Source organism: Apium graveolens, chromosome 10 (assembly GCF_009905375.1).
Source record: "Apium graveolens cultivar Ventura chromosome 10, ASM990537v1, whole genome shotgun sequence".
Lineage (NCBI taxonomy): Eukaryota > Viridiplantae > Streptophyta > Magnoliopsida > Apiales > Apiaceae > Apium > Apium graveolens.
This window is the reverse complement of record NC_133656.1, coordinates 48,481,610-48,491,841: the sequence shown is the minus strand read 5'-3', so window position 1 is coordinate 48,491,841 and position 10,232 is coordinate 48,481,610. Positions and strand designations below refer to the sequence as shown.

The window sequence follows — 10,232 nt, the reverse complement described above, 5'->3', positions numbered from 1 at the left end:
GACGAAGTTCTTGATATTCTCGAAAAGATAGATTTTGAAGATTCAGAATCAGGAAGTGAGCAGAAAGAACCTTTAATCATAGGTGATCGTATTGTTCCGGCAGATCCAGCTCTTATGGACTTTTCTCGGCCTAAAATTGATGACATTCAGTCAAGCATTCTTCATCCGTCTATTCAGGCTAACACCTTTGAAATCAAGTCGGGCACTATTCAGATGGTGCAGAATTTTGTTTCTTTCGGAGGAGCTGCGACTGAAGACCCCAACATGCACATAAGGAATTTTGTCGAGATCTACAGTACTTTCAAATATAATGGTGTGACTGATGAGGCTATCAAGTTGAGGCTTTTCCCATTCTCTTTGAGGGATAAGGCTAAGGACTGGTTACATTCAGAACCAGCGGGGTCCATCACTACTTGGCAAGATCTTGAGCAAAAGTTTTTGCTGAAGTTTTATCCAATGGCAAAGACTGCTGCTATGAGGAGTGCTCTTACTCAGTTTGCGCAGCAACCTACAGAATCTATGTGCGAAGCTTGGGAGCGCTACAAGGAGATGTTGAGAAAGTGTCCACATCATGGAATGCCCGATTGGATGGTGATCACTGGTTTCTATAATAGTTTACGGGCCCAATCTCGGCCCATGCTCGATGCAGCAGCTGGAGGCGCATTGTGGGCCAAAAGCTATACTGAGGCTTATAATCTTATTGAGACTATGGCTGCAAATGAGCATCAAAACCCAACTCAAAGGATGATGCCTAGGAAGGTAGCAGGTATTCTGGAAGTCGATGCAGCCATAACTATTGCAGCGCAGCTCCAAGCGCTGTCTATGAAGGTCGATTCTCTAGCAACCTATGGAGTGAATCAGATAGCTATGGTCTGTGATCTTTGTGCAAGTTCTCATGCTACAGATCAGTGTTCTCTTGTTAACGAATCTGTTCAGTATGTGAACAATTATCAGTGACAACAGCAGCCTGTGCCAGCTACTTATCATCCTAACAACAAAAATCATCCAAATTTCAGCTGGGGTAATAATCAGAATGCTATTCAGCAACCATATCAGCAAGGTGTGAGTAAGCAGTTCAATCCACCTCGATTCCAACAACCGCAACAATATGCTCAAAGGTAATCATATCCTCAACAGGGAGGTGCAGCTGCACCCACTAGTGCTGATTTTGAGGAACTTAAGCTGTTGTGCAAGAGTCAGGCGGTGTCGATCAAGACCTTGGAAAATCAAATTGGTCAAATAGCCAATGCAGTGCTCAATTGTCAACCTGGCACACTTCCCCGTGACACTGAAGTGCCAGGCAGGAAGGAAGCTAAAGAGCAAGTCAAGGCTATTACCTTAAGGTCTGGAAAAGTTGCTGATGCTGAAAAAGTAAAAGAAGGAGAAGCTGATGTTGGAGATGAAGAAGCTAAGCAAAAGGAGAAAGCGGCGGAACCAAGGAAGACTACTGTTGAACACACTCTGCCTGAGGGTAATACAGGGGAGAAACAGCTCTATCCTTCACCACCTTTCCCTAAGAGATTGCATCAACAAAAGCTGGATAAGCAGTTCGGTAAGTTTCTGGAGGTGTTCAAGAAACTTCACATCAATATACCTTTTGCTGAGGCTCTGGAGCAAATGCCTAGTTATGCGAGGTTTATGAAGAGTATTCTTTCAAGGAAGGTGAAACTGGATGACCTTAAGACCGTTGCTCTAACGGAAGAATGCAGTGCTGTGCTGCAGCAAAAGTTACCTCCAAAGCTGAAAGATCCAGGTAGCTTCACCATTCCTTGCACCATTGGCAAGTTGTCTTTTGACAAGCGCCTTTGTGATTTGGGAGTAAGCATCAATCTGATGCCATTGTTGATCTTTAAAAAGTTGGATTTGCCTGATCCAAAGCCCACCTACATGTCTCTCCAATTGGCTGATCGTTCTATTACTTATCCAAGAGGCATAGTTGAGGATGTGCTAATCAAGGTGGATAAGCTCTTCTTTCCTGCAGACTTTGTTATTCTGGATTTCGAGGAAGATAAGAAGATTCCCATTATCTTGGGAAGACCTTTCTTGGCTACTGGCCGTACCTTGATAGATGTGCAGAAAGGTGAACTTACTATGAGGGTGCAAGATCAGGATGTGACATTCAATGTATTCAAAGCAATGAAATTCCCTACAGAAGATGAGGAGTGCTTAAAAGTGAATTTGATTGATTCTGCGGTTACTTCAGAACTCGATCATATGCTATTGTCTGATGCATTAGAGAAGGCCTTAGTGGGGGATTTTGATAGTGATGATGAGGATGGCAATGAGCAATTACAATATCTTAATGCTTCCCCCTGGAGGTGAAAGCTAAACATGCCATTTGAATCTCTTGGTGCTTCTGACCTCAAAAATGCTGAAGGAAAGATCAAACCATCAATTGAGGAAGCACCCACCTTGGAGCTTAAGCCATTGCTTGAACACTTGAGGTATGCTTTTTTAGGTGATGCATCTACTTTACCTGTTATTATTGCATCTGACCTTTCAGGTAGTGAGGAGGACAAGCTCTTAAGGATCTTGAGAGAATTCAAATCGGCTATTGGATGGACCATAACAGACATCAAAGGGATCAAACCTTAATATTGCATGCATAAGATTCTACTAGAGGAGGGTAGTAAGCTGACTGTTGAGCAACAACGCAGACTTAATCCTATCATGAAAGAGGTGGTGAAGAAAGAAATTCTGAAGTGGCTGGATGCAGGAATCATTTATCCTATTTCTGACAGTTCTTGGGTGAGCCCCATGCAATGTGTACCTAAGAAAGGAGGTATCACTGTGGTAGCAAATGAGAAGAGCGAGCTCATCCCCACTCGAACAGTCACAGGATGGAGAGTATGCATGGATTACAGAAAGTTGAACAAGGCCACGAGGAAGGATCACTTCCCTCTTCCGTTTATTGATCAGATGCTTGACAGGTTGGCTGGTCATGAGTACTATTGTCTTCTAGATGGCTACTCAGGGTATAATCAGATGTGAATTGCACCAAAGGATCAAGAAAAGACTACCTTCACTTGTCCATTTGGCACGTTTGCTTTTCGCAGAGTTTTATTTGGGTTATGTGGCGCACCGACCACTTTTCAGAGATGTATGATGGCTATATTCTCTGACATGATTGGGAATAATGTCGAGGTGTTCATGGACGACTTCTCCGTCTTTGGACACTCGTACGATGAATGTTTGAATAATCTTCGTGCAATGCTCAAAAGGTGTGTGGAAACTAATTTGGTGCTCAATTCGGAAAAATGTCATTTTATGGTGCGTGAAGGCATTATTCTTGGGCATAAGGTCTCTAGAAAGGGTCTTGAGGTGGACAAAGCCAAGGTGGGAGTCATTGAAAATCTTTCATCACCTATTTCTGTGAAAGGAATCCGTAGTTTTCTTGGTCATGCGGGTTTTTATCGGTGTTTCATCAAGGACTTTTCGAATATATCTAAGCTGTTGTGCAACTTGCTTGAGAAGGATGTGCCTTTCAAATTTGATGATGAATGTTTGACGGCATTCGAGACTCTTAAGAAGAGTTTGATCACTGCACCAGTTATTACAGCACCGGATTGGACAGAGCCTTTTGAGATGATGTGTGATGCGAGTGATTATGCGGTGGGTGCAGTTCTTGGGCAGCGCAAGAATAATCTCTTTCACGTGGTCTACTATGCTAGCAAGACCTTAAATGGGGCCCAAATGAACTACACCACTACTGAGAAGGAGCTCTTGGCTATATTCTTCGTTTTTGAAAAATTTCGATCTTATTTGCTTGGGACAAAGGTGACAGTATTCACTGATCATGCAGCCATTCGCTATTTGGTTTCCAAGAAGGATTTGAAACTGAGACTCATTCGTTGGGTGCTCTTACTACAGGAATTTGAGTTAGAGATCAAGGATCGAAAAGGTATTGAAAATCAAGTAGCTGACCATCTCTGTAGATTGGAGAATCCCGATTCTACTTCACATGATAAGACATTGATCAACGAATCTTTTCCGGATGAGCAGTTGTTCATAGTTCAGGAGGAAGAGCCATGGTTCACAGATATTGTGAATTATCTTGTCAGCAATATAATGCCTCCTAATTTGACCACAGCTCAAAAGAAGAAGTTTTTGTATGAGGTGAAGTGGTATATGTGGGATGAACCGTATTTGTTTAGACAGGGAGCTGACCAGATCATCAGGAGATGTATCCCATTCTATGAGAAGGAGGGGATATTACGAGACTGCCACTCCACAGTTTATGGTGGACACTATGGTGGTGAGAAGACGGCAGCTCGTATTTTGCAAGCAGGTTTTTTCTGGCCTACTTTGTTTAAGGAAGCTCATCAGTTTATTTTAAGGTGTGATCGTTGCCAAAGAGTGGGAAATCTTACGAGAAAGGATGAGATGTCGTTAAATGTGATGCTTGAAGTCGAGGTCTTTGATGTTTGGCGAATCAATTTCATGGGGCCTTTTGTCTCGTCCTGCAACAATCAGTACATCTTGCTGGCAGTCGATTATGTCTCAAAATGGGTAGAAGTCAAGGCTCTACCGACAAATGAGGCAAAGGCAGTGTTGAATTTTCTTCATGAGCAGATTTTCACAAGGTTTGGAATGCCACGAGTAATCATAAGTGATGAAGGGCTGCATTTCTGTAACCGTAAGTTCACTTCTATGATGCAGCGCTACAATGTGAATCATCGAGTTGCTACTGCCTATCATTCACAAACAAATGGTCAAGCGGAAGTGTCTAACAGAGAGATCAAACGCATTTTAGAGAAGGTTGTTTGTCCATCAAGGAAAGATTGGTCTTTGAAGCTCGATGAAGCTGTTTGGGCTTACAAAACAACATACAAAACTCCACTTGGGATGTCCCCGTTTCAACTTGTGTATGGTAAGGGATGTCATTTACATGCGGAGCTTGAGCATAAGGCCTATTGGGCATTGAAGAAGTTGAACCTGGATCTAGATGCAGCTGGAAAGAAGCGAATGCTTCAGCTTAATGAACTTGATGAATTTCAACTCCAAGCATACGAGAACAACAAAATGTACAAGGAAAAGGTGAAAAGGTGGAGATAGGAAGCTACATCCTAAGTTATTCGTGTCGGGGAAACAAGTTCTCTTATTCAACTCTCGTCTCCGACTTTTTTCTGGGAATTTGAAATTAAGGTGGTCTAGACCTTTCATTGTCAAAATTGTGTTTCCACATGGAGCGGTGGAGATTTTTGAGACTGATCCGGACCAAGCATTCAAGGTGAATGGTCAGCGTTTGAAGCACTACTATGGGGACACGGCAAACCGGGAAGTGGTTAGTGCCGTTTTATTGCCAACTTGAGGCAGGTACGCAACGTCAAGCTAATAACGAAAAAGAAGCGCTTCGTGGGAGGCAACCCATGATTTGTTGTTACAGGAACCCTTAGAAGTTAATAACCTATCCAAATCCACAAAAAAATCAGAAAAATTGGGCCAGAATTTTTTTTTCCAGTAGCCTCCTGAGCGCCCGCTCAGCTCTGCTGAGCGACCGCTCAACAAGCTGAGCGCCCGCTCAGCTTTGCTGAGCGACCGCTCAGGGGTCGGCTGGGAGAAAATTTTTTTAGTTCAATAAAATTCCAAAAAAATCAGAAAATAAAAAAAACACAAAACACAGCCCATAAACCCACGACCTATTTCCCCATTATCCCATGATTTTAACCCTTAACCCCACTCCTAATCAAATTCTACCCTAATCCATACCCTATATATACATACACCTATCCCATATATCTCCCATACACTTTCAACACTTAAACTCTCTCCCAAACACAAAAACACAAATCTCAAGCACTTTTACTCAGTTTCGATGGCACCCAAGAGAGCAAGGACTATCGATAGCAGCAGCACTGTCCCTACTGCTCATTCCTCGAGGGGTACTGCTGCGAGGCCTCGTTTGAATGATAGGGCTGCTGAGGAGGAGTACACTAGGCTTCTGGGGAAGCCAATTTTGAAGGAGAGGGGATTTTTGCCATCCGGGAGGGATGGTGAGTTGTTACCTATGATTGCTGAGAAGGGGTGGATAGCTTTTTATGAGTCGCCTGAAGCAGTGCCGATGAGCGTGGTTCGCGAATTCTATGCGAACGCGAAGGCTGAGAAGAATGGGTATTCTGTGGTCCGGGGGATGACGGTTGATTATCACCCAGCGGTGATTCGCCGTGTGATTGGGCAGAGACAGAGGAAACCCACGGAGGAGAACTGGAATGAGAAGACTGCTGAGGATTTTGACTTGGATTTGATTTGTGCTACTCTCTGTAGGCCGGACACAGTTTGGACCTTCAAGACTGGAACTAATGAGTATCGTCAGTTTTCGGCGATCGCCATGAATAGGTATGCCCGTGCATGGAATGCTTTTATTTGTGCTAATATTTTGCCTACTTCGCATGCACATGAGGTCACAGTTGAGAGAGTGCAGTTGTTGTGGGGAATTTTGAATGAGGAGTACTATGTGGACCTTGGTGAGTTCATCTACCAAGGAATTCTGAAGTTTTTGAGGGGATCTAAGCACATGAATATCCCTTATACATCTACGGTTACCAAGCTTTGCCGAGCGGTGGGAGTTCAGTGGCCTCTCATGAGCAGTTGCAGTTGTCGGCCGCTCCTATTGATTCCGGGACTCTGTATGCGATGCAGGAGTGGACCGGTGGTGAGCCCGAAGAGCATGGGTTGGGTTATCGTCTTCCAGGAGGGCGTCCAGCATGAGGTGCTACCATGGCAAGGCCAAGACGTGATGAGGCTGGTTCTTCTAGAGCTCAGGAGGGTGCTGGGATGGCTGATGCTCAGTATAGGAGGCTGTCACGGAGGATGGATGCTATGTACGAGATGCAGAGCAGGTTTGCTCAGGAGCTCACCCTTGCACTAGGGACTGCTTTTCGAGGCCTTGGAGCTGACATCCAGTGGCCAGTTTTTGGTGAGGACTCTGCATATCCGCCTCCTAATACACCACCCTCTGAGGGTGATGATGATGATGATCTCTCCGAGTAGGTATACCCTGTGTTCCTTTCTACTACCTTCACTGGGGACAATGAAGATTTTAAGTTTGGGGGTGGTAGTTAAGGAATATTTTGTGTGTGTGTCATATAGCTGCATATTCATGATAGTTTAGTTCATATAATTGCATAATTTTTGCCATATAGTTTTTTATTATTATTTATAGCTTTATTTATCATGTCATGTAGCTCATGCATTTACCATGATCCCTTTTGCGCTGATTTACCAATTGATTCGTGATATTGATGCGAGTGTAGTGATAGCGTTAAAGTTATGTTGAGTCGTGTAGGTTGATATGCATGCTAGAAACACTTGTATTTTCACTAAGTCTTAGAGAATGCTTAAGGACTAGATTGTTGTTATGGTTTGATGGTTTTCGAGGTTAATCTATTTATTATGTTTAGAAATTTATAATAGGTTCTTAGTGATAAAAGGCATGAAAAGAAAAAAATGGAGTAAAAAATGGAATTCGTTGCTAATTGTGGCTAGCCGTCAAATGGCCAGTAGCAGGCTCGTATTTTATGCGAGTAGTCTAGGGTTGAGCAAGATGGAGCGAAACGCACTTGCTCAGAAAGTTGAAAGAAAAAAAAAGAGAATAAAGAAAAGAAAAAAAAAGAAAGAAAAAAAATAAAGAGTTAACGCATAATTGATCACGAGTGGGCTCTTTGGTATTCGAGTTATTAAGTTCTTAGGGGACTTTGTGCCTAGTGACCTAAGGCTTTTATAGTTTGGGATCCGCTAACCTAACACTCGCTACATGGATGCCATTGTATAAGTCTTTTGTGGACCTCACTCATTGCACGCTCAAATAAGCATTTGTTGTTATAAATAAAAAGCATGGTTCCGTAATAAGCTCCAGGATTCTTGTAGTGTTATAAGTCACTTTGTGCCTAGAATTTTTATTCTTTGTATAATCATGCGATTGCCTTGATGATAGTTGAGTCATGATAATTAATCTAGTTCCGAAGCATATCTGTTAAGCATCTGCACACACCACGTTTCTGGCTGTATGTTAGTCTGTATGATTCAATTGATCTTTATTCGCCTAATTGCATTTGTTGAGATGTCGTAAGTTGGTTGGTTTGGTCGTAGTAAGGGGGATCGATGCATTTCATATAGATTGCATTCATGCATGTTTTTATTTTGTTTTTGAGTCTGTGATGCTTGAGGACAAACATCGATTTAAGTTTGGGGGTGTGATAAGTGGCAGTTTATACCACTTCGAACGTCTTATAATAGCTTAAATTGGTGTCTTGAAATCAAGTATTTTGTGTTTTTGATGCGTTTTTCTAGTGTTTGTGCATTTCAGGGTATTAGTTGCATTTCGGGGGAGAATTCATCAATAATAAGCCTTGGCATATGTTCAGCATTGCAAGTGGGAAGATAGGAGCAGATTAAAGCGAAGAAACGGAGCAAAATAGACCATTTTTCCAGAAGGGGTTTGAGCGCCCGCTCACCTATGCTGAGCGGCCGCGCAGGGTCGTAATTTCAGATTTAATATTTTAGACTTCTAATTCTGTTTGGCTTCCAACTTCTGAGTAATCTGGGTTTTATGGGGCTCCTATATATGTAGATTTCAGAGACGTTTCACTAAGGTTGGATCGTAGTATTTATCAAGGAGCGAAGGAGATAAGGAAGAAGACCGTTTTAGCACACCGCAACGAAGAGGAAACATATTTTCTTGTGATTCTTATTTCGTTATAACGTTGGATGCTAGTTTTCTTTACTTTGAACCTATTTATTCTTGTGACGTACTCTGGTTTAATATAATTAGTTTAGTTATTATTCTCTTGTGTTTATTTATCATGCTTTCATATGAACCCATGATGACGATGAGTGCTATCATGGGCTAATCGTGATCATGGGGTGGTAACGGATTTACTATGGAATTCTTTAGTTAGTTGTTTAAAACCTTAGTGTGTGATGATTGTATGATATCTAGTATTGTTTGTGCTTATTCGTCTTATGTGCGTCGCGAACATATAAGATAGGGTGTTAATCTCTTGTGAAGCGACGGTGGATCTTGAGATTTAGAACTTTCCATGCTATCATAGGTTCATGTACGAGTATGCATGATTAGTGGGTAACTCTAACAGTTTTATTCGCCCTGTGTAATCAAAAGGAATAACTTGTGCTTAAATCGTTATGTTGTCAATTTCTGTAGACATAAGGACTCAACATAATTGATGCCTATTCAACTTCTATCTTAATTGTGGATGTTTGGTAGAATGGTATTAGTACAATGAAAGTTAGCTTTTATCAGTTTTGTGTTATTCGATTAATATCATCACTGTTGCATGCTAAGGGTAATAACAATGACTATTGAAGGAAGTAGTAATGAAGTTGTGATCTCATGAGTGTTTTAATATTGTTAATTCGAATTATTAATTAAGTGCTTAATTGTCGTAGTTAATTGTAGTTAATTATTAGTTAATCAATTCTAAGTGTTATTGTCTTAACATTGAGAAGTAATCATACATTGGTGAGTGAGTTTAATTGAGCATAATTAGTCTGAGTCTCTGTGGGAACGAACTAGAAAGTATTCTATATTACTTGCGAACGCGTATATTTGCGTGTATTATTAGCGCGTGATTTCGCCCTAACACTAAACCAAGAAACCAATCTGCCTCCAAGAAATTGGCAGCTTCCACTTGTGCTTTTCCTGTCAATTTTGCATCCTGCAAAATCTGCATCTGAGTAACCTATTAGCTTAAAGTCTTATTCCCTAGGATACCATAATCCTAGATCAGTTATACCCTTAAGGTACTTGAAAATTCTTTTTACAGCTGTTAAGTGAGGTTCTCTTGGATTTGCTTGAAATCTTGCACAAAGACAGGTAGCATACATGATATCAGGTTTACTTGCAGTTAGATAGAGTAGTGAGCCAATCATACCTCTGTAATCAGTAATATCTACTGATGTACCAGTATCCTTATCCAATTTTGTTGCAGTGGCCATATGAGTGGATGCACTTGAACAGTCTTGCATTCCAAATTTCTTCAACAAATTTCTGTTGTACTTAGATTGACAAATGAAAGTTCCTTCTTCATTCTGCTTGACTTGAAGGCCCAGAAAATAGCTAAGTTCTCCCATCATACTCATTTGATATTTTGACTGCATTAGCTTGGCAAACCTTTTACAAAGTCTGTCATTTGTAGAACCAAAAATGATATCATCAACATATATCTGCACCAAAAGTAAGTCCTTTCCATGGTTGAGATAAAACAATGTTTTGT

At 41.5% G+C, this 10,232-nt stretch overlaps 1 non-coding gene across 1 annotated transcript; it reads right to left on the bottom strand.

The window, feature by feature from the left end:
• Positions 1-471: 471 nt before the first annotated feature.
• On the bottom strand, positions 472-578 carry LOC141694001 (small nucleolar RNA R71). The gene has a single exon (XR_012563335.1). It is a non-coding gene; the product is annotated as a small nucleolar RNA R71 (small nucleolar RNA).
• Positions 579-10,232: the final 9,654 nt, after the last annotated feature.